The sequence below is a fragment of the Haliotis rubra genome, unplaced genomic scaffold, assembly GCF_003918875.1.
Source record: "Haliotis rubra isolate DU_JTF1 unplaced genomic scaffold, ASM391887v1 Scf156, whole genome shotgun sequence".
Lineage (NCBI taxonomy): Eukaryota > Metazoa > Mollusca > Gastropoda > Lepetellida > Haliotidae > Haliotis > Haliotis rubra.
The window spans coordinates 264,167-288,946 of NW_025765514.1; the positions used below are offsets into that span (position 1 = coordinate 264,167).

At 40.9% G+C, this 24,780-nt stretch overlaps 1 protein-coding gene and 2 long non-coding RNA genes across 5 annotated transcripts in view; 1 reads left to right on the forward strand and 2 right to left on the reverse strand.

Moving 5' to 3' along the window:
• The window catches only part of LOC124270928 (barrier-to-autointegration factor-like), a 179,276-nt gene that overhangs the window by 16,735 nt on the left and 137,761 nt on the right, over positions 1-24,780 (reverse strand). The gene's annotated exons all lie outside the window — the stretch shown is intronic.
• LOC124270936 lies at positions 11,961-13,592 on the forward strand. The gene is made up of 2 exons (XR_006896908.1): positions 11,961-12,311; positions 12,536-13,592. It is a non-coding gene; the product is annotated as an uncharacterized LOC124270936 (long non-coding RNA).
• Positions 15,994-24,780, reverse strand: part of LOC124270934 — an 83,115-nt gene continuing 74,328 nt past the window's right edge. Inside the window, exons 2-3 of the long non-coding RNA XR_006896907.1 lie at positions 17,175-17,353; positions 15,994-16,469 (exon numbers count right to left, since the gene is read on the reverse strand). This is a non-coding gene — a long non-coding RNA (uncharacterized LOC124270934). The remainder of the gene's footprint in view (positions 16,470-17,174; positions 17,354-24,780) is intronic.

Sequence of the window (24,780 nt, forward strand, 5' to 3'; positions counted from 1 at the left end):
AGGAAGCGTTCGATTCAAATCTTTCTGTGTCACGCCAGCAGCCGAGAAGAACTTTGTGTCAACAGAGAGTTACATTTTTCCCCATCTTTCTCAAACTTCCTCTGCATTTATTAAGGTAACTGATCACAATTTAAGTATACATATATTTATTTATATCTACAAGTAAGTAAATAGATTAAATTAGGAAAAATAACGTTATTTTTACGTTTGAGGTAAAACATCAAGTATTTTACGTTTGTTTTTATTTTATATAATAGTTTCTACATGTTTTAAATGTCAATAACGTATTTATTGATGAACATTCTGTTGTGAATATTCCCCATTTAAATATTGCCTATATTTTTCCGTTTTATTTTATTTAGAATGAAGAACACACAAGCATTTCTGAACAATGTGAAGACACCCACCGAACTGGAGAACTGGACCACTTCTGACAATTAACCAAAATGAAAGGTATTAAATGGTTTCTAGCGTTAAAGCTTAAGTACATCAAGCATGATGAAAATAATGAGATTATTTAAGCTGAGCCTGTCCTTAGAACTACTAACTTTTGGACCACCAACTTTTCTGAAATTGAACAGCAGTTGGCAGATGCCTACCAAAAGTTGTACACATCTGCTAAGGAGTTTCAGGCCGAAGGGAGTGGGTAGGTGCTAGATCAAAGTATTTATATTGAAGTCAACACAACTGAATACGTCCCTTTGGAAGAAGGTATCTACATAAAACTCCCAAAATGTCTTACAGACAAAAAGACCAATCACAATATCCAAAATGAAGATCAGAAATGGTCTGTGCAGGGTACCTTGCATCAAGAAGATAGAAACATCATCCTGGTAGGTTAGCAAATATAATCCATATGAGTCTGAGCTCAATTTAGAAGGTATTGTCATGCCTTTCCCTCTATCTCAAATTTCAAAATTTGAGAGGTCATGCCTGGGACAGCATTTCTGTTCATGTATTTGGCTATGAGGATGATGATGGAGTATTTCCACTTCATATCAGTTCTTTTAAGTTTGAAAAAGCAGTAGACTTGCTTCTCAGTCAGGAAGATAAAAGGCACTATTGTCCCATTATAACTTTCAGTAGACTCAATGGGAGATAGAACCAAACATGGCCATCAAACCTTTGACTGTAGACGGTGTTTCCATTGTTTTTGTAGACATGGCTTGTTAGAGGATCACAAAGTTGATGTGTAATCATTCTATTAATAGGAACGTTAGATTGCCCGATAGTGAAGATGAAAAATGGCTTAGATTTAAAAGTATATGTGAGTGAGTGAGTGAGTATGGTTTCACCCCGCTTTTAGCAAAGTTCCAGCAACATCACGGCGGGGGACATCAGAAATAGTTTTAACACATTGTACGCAAGTGAGGAATCGAACCCGGGCCTTCCGCGTCACGAGCGAACGCTTTAACCACTAGGCTACCCCACCGCCTCTAAAACTACATGTAAACAGCTTAGGGTGCTGTAATCTATGCGGATTTCGAATCCATAACTAGAAAGGTCAGTGGCTGGTAACACAGTCCTGAAACAGCACACACTGTGGTTCATAAGCAACACGTACCCACTGGCTTTTGGTACAAGGTAATGTCTGTAAACCCAGACTATTATCATCCAGCTATAGTTTATAGTGGACCTAATGTGATTTCACAACTATTTGATCGTTTGTAGAAGGAAGAACAGACCATTAATGAAATGTTGAAAATTCCAGAACCCATCTTACTTGATATATTTAAGCTTTAACGTTAGAAACTATTTAATACCTTAATATCTGTCATCTACAAGTAGCTGTAGGATGTCCACACTGTTTGCAGTAGTGTCGATATATTTCAGAACACCATACAAACTCCAAAAGTCACTCGGTATAGCTTAAGTGTATGTGTGCACATATTTTCATATATCATATTATGTATGCGTGATGAATCTACTGCATAAAAACATCATTGCATAATTTGACGCTCCTAAAATACCAAACTGTGCCTTAGATTCTGAAACAAACTTTTAGAATCTTGACAATTATCAGTTATCTTTTAAGATTATCACGGAGGACCTCTGTAGCACATTAAAGAGGTATTATTATGTTGTGTAATTTCGTGTTAAGGAAGATGATCTATTGATATCACCAAATCGATGCACATATTTGAACGTTTTTTCAAGATGCTTATATATCACAAAATACATTAATGGTATCTCTTTTGGTTCTTAGACATCAGAAATTGTTTTTAATATCACAAAATATATTTTAGGTATCATAAAATACCTTTTAGATACTATAAATCAAATTTCTGACAATCAATATTTCATGATATCGATACTTATTTCGTAACATTATAAAATTGGATATCAATCAATTATCATCACTATTGCTATAATAAAATAGAAGATAATATAACGAAGATGTTCTTAAGGAATACGTATAGGCTGTCTGTGTAAAGGTCGACAAGACATCTTCACATAGAGCATGCAGAGTTGTGTCCCGATCTCGGATTGTCAGAGATTTTTCATGTGCTTTGTCGAGTATAGTTTTTGATTTCTATATTTGCCTTTTGAATACTTCGCATTGACAGGAATAATGTATACAGAGACTGAGGACACACCGAAACGTATGCAAGCTATATTTGTACGGAATTCATATTTAATTGGGGTTTTCTGCCTGTTTTTTACTCTGAATATGAATAGGAATGTGAATGGTGAAATCCAAGCCCAAGCATCCTGAATCCTATCAACGTGTCAAAAAACGAATCCCAGAGAACTTTCAACTTGGCGCTCAAAGGTGGTCTGGCTAGGGGTGTGGCAACTCGATGTACAGGATCTTGTTTAAATCTCAGATTCTGTCGATCAAAATTAATATTTTTACAGCATCACGTCCCAGGTTGTCAGGTGCACCAAGATAGTTACCATAAGACGTTTTTTTTTATATATATATGTATATTTTTTGTAGTTGTTGTTGTTGTGTGTTCCGCTGTTTTCAGTTCACCGCATACTAGTAATCCTCCCCATACCATAACACCACCTCTACCATACGTCGGAACTTCCTGGATTTTCCATCAAAAATAACTCCAAGATAGTTGTACACAATAACAGTTTTCCTTAGATTCAACTAACTGGTTGAAATCTCCAATTGGGACATTCCCATTTATTTATGGGTGTTGCCCTAATTAATCCCTAGTCCTGTGTCTGACAATTGGGATGTCTAACTAATGGGATGTCTAACTAATGGGGGTAAACCGGTGTGTCCCAACAGTGTGTATCAAACATAACAATTAATCATTGATGCGTATCTTGTCACATGAAAATTCAGACCTTCATGCCATGTGATAGTTAGACAAGTTGCAGAGTATGTGTATGATCCTGACAGACCAAGGATCATAACCAGAGCACATCTTGATTTCAACCCCAGGATCAGCGATTCCCTGGATCCCAGTGAATGTTCGACTTATCAGTTGCTTTCTCTTTTCAGTGTGACAGGCTGAGCGGGAAAACACCCTTACATCCTGGTCATAAAGGGGACACAACTCAACATGGCAACACATGCTCTGCTTTGTCTTATGAAATACGCATATAGGGTTAGGGTTAGGGTCTTGATCTTACGAAGAGCCACATCCAAGTCATTGAAAGGCAATTTGGAAAACAAACAAAATTGATTTTTTAGTGGATTACAGCTTCGTTATCCTAATAAATAAAAAGTATTTATCCTAATATATATAAAAAGTATTATCCATCAAAACTGTGATGGAAACACTATACAACAGTAGTTTTTTATTTGTAATGGCCGAGATTGTATCAGTATTACAGGTCTGTGATGTCAGTCTGTAAAATGAACTCTTGACGAATGGCTGACAGCATGAGCATTGATCTGTGCAAGTGGCATCTAATGGCAAGGATAAACACAGTCAGTAAACCTGACCACATGATCCCACACGTTGCCTCCTAACAAGCTTCTGAAAACCCTAACCTGGATCTTCTAGAGGACAACAGGTATCAGCTTCAGAACATTCACTTGAGATGCTGATGTTATACAACCACAAAAGACACATTTGAATGCTTGACTATCTCTCCATGTACTCAAAGTACAGTGAAAACAGCACAGATATAATGATAAGAATTTATTGAATATTGCCACAACGTAAAATGAAAAACTCACATTGACTACATGTCAGGTCTGACTGCTTGTCAGATCAGTTTGCTTTAGCTAATAACGACACAAACAATTATTGCACTTCAGCTTACACTTCAGCTTACATTTCAGCTTACATTTTCCCATAGAAAGCTTTTCTCTAGTTTCTTGCCTTGGGATTAATAACTGCTCAGTCAGTTCATGTACAACTTTTCAAACAAAGTCCAACAAACAAGCATATGTCACCTGTGCCAGATGGTATTCTGAGAGCAAAAGGTAGTTTATTATTAATGTAAAATGTTAAGGAATTAGGGTTCTTCCAAGTGAAATGTCCAATGGACCGTGCAACCTGGGTCCAAGCTGTTTTAAAGTGATGAATGTTATGGTGTTTTTAACCCGACCAAAGCATAACGAACAAGACGGCTACATAGGCTGTACTTCGATAATGAATGTTATTCACGACAAGCACATTAACATCCTTTCCTGCAAATTTTGTCCAGGTCAAACAAACCATGTCACCACACAAATAAATGTCCTGAGAGAAGAGAATTGTGTTGTGCAACTTGGGTCTAAGAAGAACAAAGCGAGAGTGTGCACGAGTACAGGTGGCATGATATGACTGGGCAGGCAAGTGACAATCACATGTGATTGTCACACCAGGTTCGCAGACCCATGTAGCAGTCCCCCGCCTGTTTGGAATTAGCAGAACATATCCCCTTCAGCCAGTTTACGAAACGGTTCTCATCTCCGTCAAGCATCAGGTACTGGCCCAGAACATTGCGCGCCTGGAAAAACAATAAACAGTAAATTGTTGGGGATGAGAGGTGAAAAGGAGTGTAATGTTGCTTTTAAGTAACAGATTATCAATACTAATCCAGATTTTAGTGCTACCAACTGAGAGAGAGCATGCTGCAGTTTAGCATGCAGACCCACATGAGTAAAAATATCATTCTTTACTTATCCTTACTCACGTATATTTATCAATAGTCATTGATACTACATAATTAATTCACAGCAACAGAAATATTGAACATGATTCAGATGACTTCGATTGTCCTGGATACTGAAGATACAGAAATTTCAACCTAGTTCATACTTAGAATTAAACGTATTAACCGTACCTGTAGGTCTACATAGAAAACCACAGATACGCAGTGTCAAATGTTTTTGTGACATCGACATTTTTTGATAATCTTGTAAATTAATTTTTGTATTTGAACCAGAGTAGGTGGGAGTTCAAATGGTCAAAGTAACGTTATCAAGCAGTTGTTGTTCGAATTGCAGGAAACATGCAACAAACATGATATATTTGGAAATAACAATAACTCTTGCCTTTGAGCATATTTATCCCTACAGATACAGTTCAATGTTTTCAATGAGAAATCAATTTATCAGAATATCCTGATACGTTTTTGTCAGTATAACTGAAATTCTTTACATCAATGTCAGTTTTGTTTGGTTCTTCAGTCTACTGAAATGTAAGACATCGTAAAGTGTAATCTCACCTTTGGAAACCCCGCCTCGCTGAGATTGCGACCAGGAACTAGTCCTATCCCTGGTAGTTCAGTCACAAGCTTTTCTCGCATTGGCTCTGACACAAAGTGCCGATGTTTCTGAGTTGTCGAGCATGACATCCCTCCAGATGCCGCAGAATACATCCTGACTTGTTATCAGATGACTTTCACTGTAAAACAATACTCATTTGTTTTATTGTCATGTTTGGGTTTTTCCCAAAAGACATGTTAAATCTTATACTATACATGCTGTCGATGAACTAGTAGCGAAAAAATAACAATCTTTTTATTGTTCTGAGTAATGCTGATGCTTTGTTTCGTGAGTGTCGGCCCGGGAAAGCGACATTTCAATATTCCCTATTCCCGGTAAAGCGAAAACCAAAGTTGTGCTAGAAGGTCCGCGAAAGCGAATTGCTATTAAAACATCGGCTAACCATACTTCAAATTAGCGCGCGACCCCAATACTCGATCTGTGAGCCTCTTAACTGAGATGAAGTTTCAATTGTTTCAAGTTTCAGCACGTACGTGATCCTACCTAACTATAGTTTTATTAATTCATATAATCAATTATGATCATTGTTTAAAGAACTTTTATGGCCGAATTTCTCAAAGTTTCGTCAACGTTTTTCAAAGAAAATATCTACTCTTTAAATGTATACAAGTTCATTAAGATTGTTTGTAAACACTTTAATTGATGTATCATTTAGTCATCTTGTTGTACATTTTTTATGTACTACTTTGTGCTTTGGAATTTAGTGCTATGACATTTTCAAAGGCTAGAAATCTCCGCATTCCTATCGATTGTTTGTGTAAATGTTTTGGCTGCATGATCCTACCAATCAGGTTACGTGGTTGCAAGGTGTGAGGACATTCAAATATAGATATTTTAGAAAATATTCACAGGCTATTCATGAAATCTGTCCTGAAACTACGCAAGAGTACACCATCCTACATGCTCTACGGAGAGACTGGGTGAATTCCTATCCCTGTATTTATTAAAAAGTAAATAATTTCAGTTTGGTTTAAACTTGCTACTAACGTACATCAAAATAAAATGTCAGTTATAATTCACAATGTTTTATCACACATGCTAGAAAATTATATGTATGCTTCACCATGATTTGCTAGTGTTAAACGTATTTATTTATTTATTTATTAAATTTCTACGATGACTACGGTATCAGACGACGACTCACATTTCTTTGTTTATCTTGTGTATTGGGAGTTCTGGGAACGCTAAATTCAGAGTTCACTGTAGCTTGACCGTTCCCGCGAAAACAACACCTAAATTGAGGGGGTTTAGTCCAGATTTCGTTTTCCCGGGCCATAACCGTTTTGTGGCCGGTAAATAGAAGGTCTTGGGTAAGACAAACCAATGGTTGATATTGTCAGCAATGGTTCATATTGTCGGGATATGATACCACAGTGGACCATGTTAGCGTGTTTGACCAGCTGATCCACACTGTCAGGGTACGATGCCACAGTGGACCATGTCAGCATGTTTGACCAGCTGATCCACACTGTCGGGGTACGATACCACAGTGGACCATGTCAGCATGTCTGACCACCAGATCCACACTGTCGGGGTACGATATCACAGTGGACCATGTCAGTGTGTCTGACCAGCTGATCCACACTGCCGGGATACGATATCACAGTGGACCATGTCAGCATGTCTGACCACCAGATCCACACTGTCGGGGTACGATATCACAGTGGACCATGTCAGCGTGTCTGACCACCAGATACACACTGTCGGGATACAATATCACAGTGGACCATGTCAGCATGTCTGACCAGCTGATCCACACTGTCGGGGTACGATATCACAGTGGACCATGTCAGCGTGTCTGACCAGCTGATCCAAGAAGTCCCCTCTTACTTCTACAACCAGCTCGGATTACTGGAGACCTATTCTAACACCAGAATACCTAAAGGGTAAAAGATTATCAGATACAACACTCAGCATCAGTCGCCCTGCACCTTGACAATGGAGCGAGTCTGCCTCATAGTCCCCGAATCCTATTATTCTGCCTTATGTTCAGCTCATCAATATTGCAGTAGTTTTTTGTTTTCTGCTAGGACTGTGAACAGTAAACACCCTTTTTGTAGGTGAAAACATAAGGATAATTATCATCTTTCAATCACTTTTGGGAACATACCACCACTAAAACAAGAATATCAAATTCTAGGCATTGCTTAACATCCGTAAAACATATCCATTGTGATTCATCAATCTAATCTATAATACCCTATAAAATTTTAGAATGCTAAAGAGTTAATTTTCTGTGCTGTGATAGTACTGTAATAATCTTGTGGTATGACGGTATGTGCTGGCTGATAAGGTAGATATGTGTTTTCGTTGAAGCTTTCCACATAAATATGCTGCTGGCCATATGCTCTTAAAAAGGGTAGGGGCAAGTTCATGTTTATTGTACGATTGAAAAAAGTGACAGATCCGAGTGTATTATCGTATCAGTGATAATCATGAATGTCCCTCTGATCGTAGTTGTTTGTTCTGTAATCGCTCATGAAAGATGATTGGCGTCTGACGTGCAGTTTGCATGTGTACGATTTTCACTTTCAAACATAAACACCCGGCTGGAAACAAACACTAACAACTGTGTGAATCAAGATGATTGTCAAAATTAATGGTCTACAGTGATTACAGTGAAAACCGTCAAAATCAAGAATGACACCCCATGCACGTGTTCAGGGCTACTGTGTTGTGCACGTGCGTTGTGTTTATAGGTGGTGATAAAGAAATATGGAGGTGCGTTCATAAGATGTCTGTCTTGGAAAAGTTTGTTAACGCTTAAACTTCCTATCCAAATTAAAAGTTCAGGTTCCCCACCTTTTTGAAGATTTTGGTTGGGAGAACGAATTGTAATTTCAGACGTGTTGGTCTGTTGATGATGATTCTAAGCATTGCTAATCATCCGTGGACAATGATCCATTGTGATTCATCGATCTAATCTAAAATACCCTTTAAGAATTTAGAATACTAAAGAGTGAATTTCACTGGTGTGATATTTCTGTAGATATACTTGTGGTATGTGGTGTGGTCTCCTCGCTATAATAATTCAATTCTCTTAGCAACATACTGAAGGCAATCGGCTATGTGAACAATCGTGTGGGGATTTTTACTACAGTGCAGATATGGTCACTATAACTTTGACTAGGAATAAACAAGTGCGAACAGGTTTGAACAAGTTGGTCATGAATGGACTGGTAAGAGGAGTTCTTATGATGTAAGGGTGACCCACCTATTTCATGATAGCCTCGTCTAATATGTTGAATACAGTCACACCTGCCTCCCCTTTTCATTGAAATCCGATTCACATCAGTGCATTCTCTTTACACCCAGTACAGTCTACTTGGAATGAATTCATCCATTGTCAGCCCTACATAATGACGAGGAAGCATTCGATTCAAATCTTTCTGTGTCACGCCAGCAGCCGAGAACTTTGTGTCATCAGAAAGTTAATTTTTTCTCACCCTGTTCAACCTTCCTTGCATTTATTAAGGTAACTGAACACAATTTAAGAATACATATATCTATCTATAACTGCAGGTATGTAATAGATGATATTAGGACAAATAACGTTATTTTTACGTTTAAGGTAATACGTAAAGTATTTTACGTTTTCTTAAATTTTATATCATAGTTCCTACTTATTTTAAATGTCACTGACGTATTGATTGATGAACATTCTGTTGTGAATATTCCCCATTTAAATATTGTCTATATTTTTCCGTTTTATTTTATTTAGAATGAAGAACACACAAGAATTTCTGAACAATGTGAAGACATCCACCGAACTGGAGACCTGGGCCACTTCGGACCATTAACCAAAACGAAAGGTATGAAATGGTTTCTAGTGTTAAAGCTTAAGTTTATCAAGTATGATGAAAATAATGAGATTATTTAAGCTGAGGCAGTCCTTAAAACTACCTTTTGGGCCACTAATTAACTTTTCTGAAATTGAACAGCAGTTGGCAGATGCCTACCAAAACTTGTACACATCTGCTGAGGAGTTTCAGGACGAAGGAAGTGGGTGGCTGCTAGATCAAAGTATTCATACTGAAGTCAACGCAGATGATTACGTCCCTTTGGAAGCAAATTCCTACATAAAACTCCCCAAATGTCTGACAGACTAAAAGACCAATCACAATATCCAAAATGAAGATCAGAAATGCTTTGGTCTGTGCAGGGTGCCTTCCATTCAGAAGATAGAAACATCAACCTGGTAAGGTTAGCAAATATTATCCACATGCGTCTGAGCTCAGCTTAGAAGGTTTTGTCCTGCCTGTCCCTCTATCTCAAATTTCAGAATTGGAGAGGTCATGCCTGGGACGGCATTTCTGTTCATGTATTTGGCTTTGAGGATGATGGAGAGTTTTCACTACATATCAGTTCTTTTAAGTTTGAAAAAGCAGTAGACTTGCTTCTCAGCCAGGTAAAAAAGCACTATTGTCCCATAATAATTTTCAGTAGACTCAATGGGGGATAGAACCAAACATGGCCATCAAAATATTGACTGTAGACGGTGTTTCCATTGTTTTTGTAAATAGGGCTTGTTAGAAGATCACAAAGTTGATGTGCAAATCATTCTGATACATTCTGATTCTGATATCTGTCTGTTCATCTGCAAGTAACTGTGGAATGTCCACACTGTTTGCAGTAGTGTCGATATATTTCAGAACACCATACAAACTCCAAAAGAAGTTGGCATAGCTTAAGTGTACGTGTGCTCAGTTTTCATACATCATATAGTGTATGCGTGAGGAATCTACTGCATAAAACATCACTGCATAATTTGACGCTTCTAAAAACCAAACTGTGTCTTAAATTCTAAAACAAGCTTTTACAACAAAACATTCTTGACAATTATCAGTTATTTTTTAAAATTATAACGGAAGACCTCTGTATTACAAACAAAGTAAAAAGTATAGAGACGCGGGATTTTTGTGTGAAATGTTTAATACTGGTTTAAACAAATCGGAATCTTTTGATATTCTCAGGCGAAATATAGCGAAACGTAGCCAAACTCACAACATAAAAAAATTGAAATGTTCTTTATGATCTATAAATCGAATGTGTAATATCAATGATCCGCTTCTTGATACATATAGTAAATACGTTAATTGTTACCAGTATTATTGCCTGTCACGTGTGTGCATTATATGTAATAAAGATAAAGACAGTTTGCTATTTATCATTAAACATGACATTTTGTTATAGCATGCAGTGTTAAGGAAGATGAGCTATTGATAACACAAAATCGATACACATATTTGAACGTTTTTTCAAGATGCTTATATATCACAAAAAAATTTTAATGGTATCTCTTTTGGTTCTTAGACATCAGAAATTGTTTTTAATATCACAAAATATATTTTAGGTATCATAAAATACCTTTTAGATACTATAAATCAAATTTCTGACAATCAATATTTCATGATATCGATACTTATTTCGTAACATTATAAAATTGGATATCAATCAATTATTATTACTATTGCTATAATAAAATAGATGATAATATAACGAAGATGTTCGTAAGGAATACGTATAGGCTGTCTGTGTAAAGGTCGCCAAGAAACCTTCACATAAAGTAAGCAGAGTTGTGTCCCTTGTTTGTTCTGCTCGCCGATCTCGGATTGTCAGATTTTTCATGTGCTTTGTCGAGCATAGTTTTTTATTTCTATATTTGCCTTTTGAATACTTTGCATTGACAGGAATAATGTATACTATGTGGGACGACACACCGAAACGTATGCAAGCTATATTTGTACGGAATTCATATTTAATTGGGGTTTTCTGCCTGTTATTTACTCTGAATATGAATAGGAATGTGAATGGTGAAATCCAAGCCCAAACATCTTGAATCCTATCAACGTGTCAAAAAACGAATCCCAGAGAACTTTCAACTCTGGCTAGCAGTCTGCCAAATCGCAATGTACAGGATCTTGTTTAAATCTCAGATTCTGTCGATCAAAATTAATATTTTTACAGCATCACGTCCCAGGTTGTCAGGTGCACCAAGATAGTTACCATAAGATGTTTTTTATATATATTTTTTTGTAGTTGTTGTTTACGCCGCACTCAGCAATACTCCTACTATATGGCGGTTAGAAAATAAACGTGCCTGGGCCAGACAATCCAGTGATCAACATCATGAGCATCGTTCTACGCAACTGGGATACGATGACAAGTGTCAACTAAGTCAGCGAGCCTGCTAGACTCCCCACAGTAAACTATTGTAATGTATACTTAGACACGTTTTGTATAAGTTTAGCTGATGCTTGAAAGAAAGTAAGTCTGATTTTAAATAATATTTTCATCGCTGGGCGTATATTTTGCAAATTCTCGCACAGCACAGAGAAATATAATCTACATATGTTTACAGTTGAATTGGGAACCTGCGAATATCATGGACATATGAAATGCCTTGGCTCCTTTGGGACTTAAGAGTATGTTCAAGTCTCAACTTCGGAACCCGTTCTACTGACACACCTTAGCACTACTACCATCGATGTTAAACCACGGCATTCGTGACCCACTCGTGTTATTCCGGGACAAGCCGAATAGCGATCTTGGTGGTTACGGCAACGGGCGAGTGGAAATGAAACCACGGGAGTTAGGATCGCCATAACGCTGAGATCGCTTTGTTGCGGTAAGAGGTCGACTTGGCAAAGTTGATCGTTAACATTAATCACTGTGTTGTGTGTTCCCGACTTGATTATTTCCAACCCGCCTTTGTATGGCCCCATATTTAAAAGAGCAAGACGATAGCGGTGGCTGTTGGATGAGATTTACAGCTCTAAACAAATACACCATTTACTAGGGGTGGGTATTGCAGAGAATTTTCATATATATATTTTTATATAAATATTTCAGAATGTGTCCTATCCCAGGATGGGAATGCAACCGAAGAAACATTTAAAGAAAGAGTTAGGAACCTTTCTGAATTATGGCCCTGACCCTCAGGGTGGGAGTGGCAGAAAGAAGAGGAGCTAATAATTGTGTGTTTTGGAGTTATTGTGTTTAAAGATCTGAACTGTGGCATGAAACTTGGTGGCGTGAATGTCAGTTTAATGATGAATGCAGATGATATTGTGTTATCACCAACAGAGATCACCTACAGAATGTCACGTATGAAGATTTGATGAAAAGTGACTTGTTTTATGTTCTGTCTTCATGTTTTGTTCATGGTCATCTTGGATTCATTTCATGGTGAAAGTAATTGCATTGTGTTTATTCAGGGGTCTGTCTAATAGCTGAAATTCAGAAAAAATGGGCAATTTACACCTTTTTAAGATAACAATACAACAGTAAATAGTTTTTCTTTATTTGGAATACTCTTTCCTTCTTACTGGAATTACACCCAACGGGCATAAAACTTAAATGAATACTATTGAATGTGAAATATTGACCAAGTATTTTATGAGGTAAATATTTTTACTGTAAGTTTCTGTTTCACTGTTTATTGCAGGTAGCCTTTTTTGTGTATTTTAATTAGATGCAAGAGTTTAGTGCTACCTTAGTGTAGATTAAAGTTGAAATGCGAGGTTATTTACAGAAATACGGAATACATGTACACATATTGTAAACTTGGTTGAAATTTTACGTGTTTACGTTGGATTTCTATATAAAAAACTCCCATACACAACCACGGAACAACCCATTTTCAACTTTGACAATAGGTCAAACTTCAACGTTGATTCCACGTCGGATATCTACGTCTAAAAAACTTTCATATACAACGGACCAACCTATTCCCAACGTTGAAACAACGTTGATGTGCCCGCTGGGATTGTTTTCACATGGTCTCCAGACTGGCTCTTACAAAGTTACCCAGTTCTGTTGTCAGCTGAGCTTTTCTAGGATTCAAAACTAATTACAAATAGTAATTTGGCAGGCAAATTGAGAATAATTAATTTGTGTGAATAAAAATGTGAAATGGATTTTATGTAGGCTTTTCGCCAACTGTGAGGAATTGGGCATTTATTACTTCACACTGACTACTTGCTATCATTTGCTGCAGGCGTGGGCCGAGTTTCGTCCTGTGAGCAGGCCCAGGTGAATACCTAACTGTTACATCACATCGTGCACTTTCTAGTACCAATGTTCCTTTGATCTGTGAATTCTCGACCGTTTTGTTTTGCACATGCAGCTTCAAGACGTCAGTCCCAACTACAGCCGAGGCGACGGAGATTGTATGGCGCTTCACGTAGTTAGGTGAGGTTACAGGACAAAATTAATATGAAGAGTAGTCTCTCATAGTCTCACTTTCTTACAGGGAGATTCTTAACATAGACATGTCTAGTTATTAACCATCAGTCGATGCATAAATATTCTTTGCTTAGTCCCAAACAATTCTCTTCATTGACTACAGTGTGGGGGGAAGCAGGTCTGAAACAATTTCCACTTTGGTGAATCCACTGTAAGTCTGGGTCAAGTGATGACAAATCTACATACAAATCAGGTGAGACGGGATTCGAAACAACACTCATTGGCGTTTGATGTGACCAAAGGGAGGCAACTTTATTAGCAGCTTGCCACAGCTCAGACAACTGGTCCAGTCTGCCTGTCGAGGTGGTGCCACAAATGCTCGATAGGGTTCATGTCTGGTGAACATGCTGACCATGGTAAGACATGGACGTTAATGTTGTTCGGGTAGTCACTTGTCAGTCGGGCGGTGTGAGGTCTTGCATTATCAGACAATGCCACGTGGCTGTTGGTGAATGAATGGAAGGACTACCGGTCGCAGAATGTCATCCCTGTACCTCTGTGGAGTAAGGTTGCCACGAACGATGACTAGCCTTGTTTTCAGTTAACCGCATAATCCTCCCCACACCATAACACCACCTCTACCATACGCCGGAACTTCCTGGATACTTTCTTTTGGCCAGTAGAATAGATAATTTGAAAGAACATTTTCAATCAAAAATAACTCCAAGATAGTTATACACAATAACGGTTTTCCTTGGGTTCAACTAACTGGTTGAAATTTCCAATTGGGGCATTCCCATTTATATATGGGTGTTGCCCTAATTGATCTCTAGTCCGGTGTCTGACAATTGGGATGTCTAACTAATGGGATGTCTAACTAATGGGGGTAAACCTGTGTGTCCCAACAGTGTGTATCAAACATAACAATTAATCATTGATGCGTATCTTGTCACATGAAAATTAAGACCTTCATGCCATGTGATAGTTAGACACGTTGCGAACCACCTGGAACCCCAGAGTATGTGTATGGCCCTGACAGACCATGGATCATAACCAGAGCACATCTTGATTTCAACCCCAGGACCAGCGATTCCCTGGATCCCAGTGTATGTTCGACTTATCAGTTGCTTTCTCTTTTCAGTGTGACAGGCTGAGCGGGAAGACACCCTTACATCCTGGTCATAAAGGGGACACAACTCTACATGGCAACACATGCTCTGCTTCGTCTTATGAAAGACGTATATAGGGTTAGGGTTAGGGTCTTGATCTTACGAAGAGCCACATCCAAGTCATTGAAAGGCAATTTGGAAAACAAACAAAATTGATTTTTTAGTGGATAACAGCTTCGCTATCCTAATAAATATAACAAGTATTTATCCTAATAAATATAAAAAGTATTATCCATCAAAACTGTCATGGAAACACTGTACAGCAGTAGTTTTTTATTTGTAATGGCCGAAATTGTATCAGTATTACAGGTTTGTGATGTCAGTCTGTAAAATGAACACTTGACGAATGGCTGACAGCTGAGCATTGATCTGTGCAAGTGGCATCTAATGGCCTGGATAAACACAGTCAGTAAACCTGACCACATGATCACACTAGTTGCCTCCTAACAAGCTTCTGAAAACCCTAACCTGGATCTTCTAGAGGACAACAGGTATCAGCTTCAGAACATTCACTTGAGATGCTGATGTTATATAACCACAAAAGACACATTTGAATGCTTGACTCTCTCTCCGTGTACTCAAAATACAGTGAAAACAACACAGATATAATGATAAGAATTTATTGAATATTGCCACAACGTAAAATGAAAAACTCACATTGACTAGATGTCAGATCTGACTACTTGTCAGATCAGTTTGCTTGAGCTAATAACGACACAAACAATTATTGCACTTCAGCTTACATTTTCCCATAGAAAGCTTTTCTCTAGTTTCTTGCCTTGGGATTAATAACTGCTCAGTCAGTTCATCTACAACTTTTCAAACAAAGTCAAACAAACAAGCATATTTCACCTGTGCCAGATGGTATTCTGAGAGCAAAAGGTAGTTTATTATTTATGTAAAATGTTAAGGAATTAGGGTTCTTCCAAGTGAAATGTCCAATGGCCCGTTGAATAGCATAAATTAGATAAACTACTATTTAATTTAGATCTGGGTCCAAGCTGTTTTAAAGTGATGAATGTTATGGTGTTTTTAACCCGACCAAAGCATAACGAACAAGACGGCTACATAGGCTGTACTTCGATAATGAATGTTATTCACGACAAGCACATTAACATCCTTTCCTGCAAATTTTGTCCAGGCCAAACAAACCATGTCACCACACAAATAAATGTCCTGAGTAGAAGAGAATTGTGTTGTGCAACTTGGGGTTAAGAAGTACAAAGCGAGAGTGTGCACGAGTACAGGTGGCATGATATGACTGGGCAGGCAAGTGACAATCACATGACGTGATTGTCACACCAGGTTTGCAGAGCCATGTAGCAGAAATCCGCCTGTTTGGAATTAGCAGAACATGTCCCCTTCAGCCAGTTTACGAAAAGGATCCTATCTCCGTCCAACTTCAGGTACTGGCCCAGAACATTGCGCGCCTGGAAAAACAATAAACAGTAAATTGTTGGGGATGAGAGGTGAAAAGGAGTGTAATGTTGCTTTCAAGTAACAGAATATCAATACTAATCCAGATTTTAGTGCTACCAACTGAGAGAGAGCATGCTGCAGTTTAGCATGCATACCGACATGAGTAAAAATATCATTCTTTACTTATCCTTACTCACATATATTTATCAATAGTCATTGATACTACATAATTAATTCACAGCAACAGAAATATTGAACATGATTCAGGTGACTTTGATTGTCCTGGATACTGAAGAGACAGAAATTTCAACCTAGTTCATACTTAGAATAAAATGTATTAACCGTAACCATCGTAAAGATACGCAGTGTCAAATGTTTTTGTGACATCGACATTTTTTGATAATCTTGCAAATGACTTTTTGTATTTGAACCAGAGTAGGTGGGAGTTCAACTGGTCAAAGTAACGTTATCAAGCAGTTGTTGTTCGAATTGCAGGAAACATGCAACAAGCATGATATATTTGAAAATAACAATAACTCTTGCCTTTGAGCATATTTATCCCTACAGATACAGCTCAATGTATTTAATGAGAAATCAATTTATCAGAATATCCTGATACGTTTATGTCAGTATAACTGAAATTCTTTTCATCAATGTCAGTTTTGTTTGGTTCTTCAGTCTACTGAAATGTAAGACATCGTAAAGTGTAATCTCACCCTTGGAAACCCCGCTTTGCTGAGTCTGTGACCAAGAGCTGGTCCTATCCCTGGTAGTTCAGTCACAAGCTTATCTCCCAATGGCTCTGACACAAAGTGCTGATGTGTCTGAGTTGTCGAGGATGGCATCTCTCCAGATGCCGCAGAATACATCCTGACTTGTTATCAGATGACTTTCACTGTAAAATAATATTCATTTGTTTTATTGTCATGTTCGGGTTTTTTTTCCCCAAAAGACATGTTAAATCTGATACTATACATACTGTCGATGAACTAGTAGCGAAACAATAACAATCTTTTAATTGTTCCGAGTAATGCTGATGCTTTGTTTCATGAGTGTCGGCCCGGGAAAGCAAAATTTCAATATTGAATGAATGAATGAATGAATTGTTTATTAACGTGTCACGCATAAAATTACAAGGTATACACACAATAAATATACAAAGGTAAAATAGATTATGCAGGGCCTCAATAGGCCGAAGAGACACGGTATAAAACTGTAAAATATAACTTATTTCAATAAGATAAAATAACCGTACAGTGCAATGTATATATAAGGTACATAAAATTGTAAAAATATTTAATAAAATAATGACTCGATAGAATTAATTAAAATATTCTTAAAACATTTACGACGATAAAACATCTTAAAACACATTAAACCTAAGTTAGATAAGAAAGCAGTAGAAGATAACAAAAAATTAAATTTAAAATATTTCCTATTCCCGGTAAAGCGAAAAACCAAAGTTGTGCTAGAAGGGCCGCGAAAGCGAATTGCTGTGAAAACATCGGCAAACCGTACTTCAGATTAGCGCGCGACCCCAATACTCGATCTGTGAGCCTCTTAACTGAGATGAAGTTTCAATTGTTTCAAGTTTCAGCACGTACGTGATCCTACCTAACTATAGTTTTATTAATTCATATAATGAATTATGATCATTGTTTAAAGAACCTTAATGTTCCTGGCCGAATTTCTCAAAGTTCCGTCAACGTTTTTCAAGGAAAATATCTACTCTTTAAATGTATACAAGTTCATTAAGATTGTTTGTAAACACTTTAATTGATGTATCATTTAGTCATCTTGTTGTACATTTTTTATGTACTCCTTTGTTATACTCATGTACCACCGATATCTGTTCTCACCCCATCTCATAGTGAACTACCTGAGGGAAGTTGATATGTATCATAAATCATAAACTATGTAATGTGAATAACGAATTACGTGCTTTGGAATTTAGTGCTATGACATTTTCAAAGGCTAGAAATCTCCGCATTCCAATCGATTGTTTGTGTAAATGTTTTGGCTGCATGATCCTACCAATCATGCTACGTGGTTGCAAGGTGTGAGGACATTCAAATATAGATATTTTAGAAAATATTCACAGGCTATTCATGAAATCTGTCCTGAAACTACACAAGATTACACCATCCTACATGCTCTACGGAGAGACTGGGTGAATTCCTATCCCTGTATTTATTAAAAAGTAAATAATTTCAGTTTGGTTTAAACTTGCTACTAACGTACATCGAAATAAAATGTCAGTTATAATTCACAATGTTTTATCAAACATGCTAGAAAATTATATGTATGCTTCACCATGACTTGCTAGTGTTAAACGTATTTATTTATTTATTAAATATCTACCATGACTACGGTATCAGACGACGACTCACATTTCTTTGTTTATCTTGTGTATTGAGAGTTCTGGGAACGCTAAATTCAGAGTTCACTGTAGCTTGACCGTTCCCGCGAAAGCGACACCTAAATTGAGGGGGTTTAGTCCAGATTTCGTTTTCCCGGGCCATAACCATTTTGTGGCCAGTAAATAGAACGTCTTGGGTAAGACAAACCAGTGGTTGATATTGTGAGCAATGGTCCATACTGTCGGGGTATGATACCACAGTGGAACAAGTCAGTGTGTGTGACCAGCTGATCCACACTGTCGGGATACGATATCACAGTGGACCATGTCAGCATGTCTGACCAGCTGATCCACACTGTCGGGATACGATACCACAGTGGACCATGTCAGCGTGTCTGACCACCAGATCCACACTGTCGGGGTATAATAACACAGTGAACCATGTCACCGTGTCTGACCACCCTATCCACACTGTCGACATACGATACCACAGTGGACCATGACAGCATGTCTGACCAGCTGATCCACACTGTCGGGATACGATTTCACAGTGGACCATGTCAGCATGTCTGACCACCAGATCCACATTGTCGGGATACGATACCAAGGTGGACCATGTCAGCATTTCTGACCAGCTGATCCATACTGTCGGGGTACGATACCACATTGGACCATGTCAGCGTGTCTGACCACCAGATCCACATTGTCGGGATAAGATATCACAGTGGACCATGTCAGGATGTCTGACCAGCTGATCCACACTGTCGGGATACGATATCACAGTGGACCATGTCAGTATGTCTGACCAGCTGATCCACACTGTCGGGGTATGATACCGCAGTGGACCATGTCAGCATGTCTGACCAGCTCATCCACACTGTCGGGATAAGATATCACAGTGGACCATGTCAGCGTGTCTGACCACCAGATCCACACTGTCGGGGTACGATATCACAGTGGACCATGTCTGCATGTCTGACCAACTGATCCACACTGTCAGGATACGATACCACAGTGGAGCATGTTAGCGTGTTTGACCAGCTGATCCACACTGTCGGGGTACGATACCACAGCGGACCATGTCAGCATGTCTGACCAGCTGATCCACATTGTCGAGGTACGATATCACAGTGGACCATGTCAGCGTGTCTGACCACCAGATCCACACTGTCGGGGTATAATACCACAGTGAACCATGTCAGCGTGTCTGACCACCCTATCCACACTGTCGACATACGATACCACAGTGGACCATGACAGCATGTCTGACCAGCTGATCCACACTGTCGGGATACGATTTCACAGTGGACCATGTCAGCATGTCTGACCACCAGATCCACACTGTCGGGATACGATATCACAGTGGACCACGTCAGCATGTCTGACCAGCTGATCCACACTGTCGACATACGATACCACAGTGGACCATGTCAGCATGTCTGACCAACTGATCCACACTGTCGGGATACGATATCACAGTGGACCATGTCGGCGCGTCTGACCACCAGATCCACACTGTCGGGGTATAATACCACAGTGAACCATGTCAGCGTGTCTGACCACCAGTTCCACACTGTCGAGATACGATACCACAGTGGACCATGTCAGCAATGATCCACACTGTCGGGGTATATAAAGACCCCATGGTGAACCATGTCAGAGTGTCTGACCAGCTGATCCACACTGTCGGGGTTTAATACAACAGTGGACCATGTCAATGTGCCTGATCAGCTGATCCACACTGTCGGGGTATGATATCACAGTGGACCATGTCAGCGTGTCTGACCAGCTGATCCACACTGTCGGGGTATAATACCACAGTGGACCATGTCAATGTGCCTGGCCAGCTGATCCAAACTGTCGGGGTATGATATCACAGTGGACCATGACAGCGTGTCCGACCAGCTGATCCACACTGTCGGGGTACGATGCCAAAGTGAACCATGTCAGCAATGATCCACACTGTCGGGGTACGATACCACAGTGGACCATGTCAGCATGTCTGACCTGCTGATCCACACTGTCGGGGTACGATACCACAGTGAACCATGTCAGCAATGATCCACGCTGTCGGGGTACCATACCACAGTGGACGATGACAGCGTGTCTGACCAGCTGATCCACACTGTCGGGGTTTCATACTACAGTGAACCATGTCAGCAATGATCCACACTGTCGGGGTACGGTACCACAGTGAACAATGTCAGCGTGTCTGATCAGCTGATTCACACCGTCGGGGTACGATACCACAGTGAACCTGCTGGCAATGATCCACACTGTCGGGGTACGGTACCACAGTGAACAATGTCAGCGTGTCTGACCAGCTGATCCACACTGTCGGGGTATAATAACACAGTGGACCATGTCAATGGTTCTGACCAGCTGATCCACACTGTCGGTATACGATATCACAGTGGACCGTGTCAGCATGTCTGACCAGCTGATCCACACTGTCGGGGTACGATACCACAGTGAACCATGTCAGCAATGATCCACACTGTCGGGGTACGATACCACAGTGAACCATGTCAGCAATGATGCACACTGTCGGGGTACGATACCACAGTGAACCATGTCAGCATGTCTGACCAGTTGATCCATTCTGTCCGGGTACAATACCACAGTGGACCATGTTAGCGTGTTTCATCAGCTGATCCACACTGTCGGGGTACGATACCACAGTGGACCATGTCAGCATCTCTTACCAGCTGATCCACACTGTCGGGGTACGGTACCACAGTGGACCATGTCAGCGTGTCTGACCACCAGATCCACACTGTCGGGATACGATATCACAGTGGACCATGTCAGTATGTCTGACCAGCTGATCCACACTGTCGGGGTACGATACCGCAGTGGACCATGTCAGCATGTCTGACCAGCTCATCCACACTGTCGGGATACGATATCACAGTGGACCATGTCAGAATGTCTGACCAACTGATCCACACTGTCGGGATACGATATCACAGTGGACCATGTCAGCGTGTCTGACCACCAGATCCACACTGTCGGGGTATAATAACACAGTGAACCATGCCAGCGTGTCTGACCACCCTATCCACACTGTCGACATACGATACCACAGTGGACCATGTCAGCATGTCTGACCAACTGATCCACACTGTCGGGATACGATATCACAGTGGACCATGTCAGCGTGTATGACCACCAAATCCACACTGTCGGGGTATAATACCACAGTGAACCATGTCAGCGTGTCTGACCACCAGTTCCACACTGTCGAGATACGATACCACAGTAGACCATGTCAGCAATGATCCACACTGTCGGGGTATATAAAGACCCCATAGTGAACCATGTCAGAGTGTCTGACAAGCTGATCCACACTGTCGGGGTATAATACCACAGTGGGCCATGTCAATGTGCCTGATCAGCTGATCCACACTGTCGGGGTATGATATCACAGTGGACCATGTCAGTGTGTCTGACCAGCTGATCCACACTGACGGGGTATAATACCACAGTGGACCATGTCAATGTACCTGGCCAGCTGATCCACACTGTCGGGGTATGATATCACAGTGGACCATGACAGCGTGTCCGACCAGCTGATCCACACTGTCGGGGTACGATGCCAAAGTGAACCATGTCAGCAATGATCCACACTGTCGGGGTACGATACCACAGTGGACCATGTCAGCATGTCTGACCTGCTGATCCACACTGTCGGGGTACGATACCACAGTGAACCATGTCTGCATGTCTGACCAACTGATCCACACTGTCAGGATACGATACCACAGTGGACGATGACAGCGTGTCCGACCAGCTGATCCACACTGTCGGGGTTTCATACTACAGTGAACCATGTCAGCAATGATCCACACTGTCGGGGTACGGTACCACAGTGAACAATGTCAGCGTGTCTGACCAGCTGATCCAAACTGTTGGGGTATCATACCACAGTGGACCATGTCAGCATCTCTTACCAGCTGATCCACACTGTCGGGGTACGATACCACAGTGGACCATGTCAGCGTGTCTGACCACCAGATCCACATTGTCGGGATAAGATATCACAGTGGACCATGTCAGCATGTCTGACCAGCTGATCCACACTGTCGGGGTACGATACCGCACTGGACCATGTCAGCATGTCTGACCAGCTCATCCACACTGTCGGGATAATATATCACGGTGGACCATGTCAGAATGTCTGACCACCAGATCCACACTGTCGGGGTATAATAACACAGTGAACCATGCCAGCGTGTCTGACCACCCTATCCACACTGTCGACATACGATACCACAGTGGACCATGACAGCATGTCTGACCAGTTGATCCACACTGTCGGTATACGATATCACAGTGGACCATGTCAGCATGCCTGACCAGCTGATCCACACTGTCGGGGTACGATACCACAGTGAACCATGTCAGCAATGATCCACACTGTCGGGGTACGATACCACAGTGAACCATGTCAGCAATGATGCACACTGTCGGTATACGATACCGCAGTGGACCCTGTCAGCATGTCTGACCAGCTGATCCACACTGTCGGGATACGATACCACAGTGGACCATGTCAGCATGTCTGACCAGCTGATCCACATTGACGGGGTACGATACCACAGTGGACCATGTCAGCATGTCTGACCAGCTGATCCACACTGTCGGGGTACGATATCACAGTGGACCATGTCTGCATGTCTGACCAACTGATCCACACTGTCAGGATACGATACCACAGTGGACCATGTTAGCGTGTTTGACCAGCTGATCCACACTGTCGACATACGATACCACAGTTGACCATGTCTTCATGTCGGACCAGCTGATCCACATTGTCGGGGTACGATACCACCATGGACCATGTCAGCATGTCTGACCAGCTGATCCACACTGTCGGGGTACGATACCACAGTGGACCATGTCAGCATGTCTGACCAGCTGATCCACACTGTCGGGGTACGATACCACAGTGGACCATGTCAGCATGTCTTACCAACTGATCCACACTGTCGGGATACGATATCACAGAGGACCATGTCAGCAATGATCCACACTGTCGGGGTACGATACCACAGTGAACCATGTCAGCAATGTTGCAGCTGCACTGTCGGGGTACGACACCACAGTGAACCATGTCAGCATGTCTGACCAACTGATCCACACTGTCGGGGTACGATACCACAGTGGACCATGTCAGCATGTCTGACCACCAGATCCACACTGTCGGGATACAATATCACAGTGGACCATGACAAGATGTCTGACCAGCTGATCCACACTGTCGGGATACGATATCACAGTGGACCACGTCAGCATGTCTGACCAGCTGATCCACACTGTCGGGGTACGATATCACAGTGGACCATGTCAGTGTGTTTGACCACCTGATCCACACTGTCGGGGTACGATACCACAGTGGACCATGTCAGCATGTCTGACCAGCTGATGCACACTGTCGAGATACGATACCACTGTGGACCATGTCAGCATGTCTGACCAGCTGATCCACACTGTCGGGTACGATACCAGAGTGGACCATGTTAGCGCGTGTTTCACCAGCTGATCCACACTGTCGGGTACGATACCACAGTGGACCATGTCAGCATCTCTTACCAGCTGATCCACACTGTCGGGGTACGATACCACAGTGGACCATGTCAGCGTCTCTGACCACCAGATCCACACTGTCGGGATACGATATCACAGTGGACCATGTCAGCATGTCTGACCTGCTGATCCACACTGTCGGGATACGATATCACAGTGGACCATGTCAGCATGTCTGACCAGCTGATCCACACTGTCGGGGTACGATACCGCGAGTGGACCATGTCAGCATGTCTGACCAGCTGATCCACACTGTCGGGATACGATATCACAGTGGACCATGTCAGCATGTCTGACCAGCTGATCCACACTGTCGGGGTACGATATCACAGTGGACCATGTCAGCAATGATCCACACTGTCGTCGGGTACGAT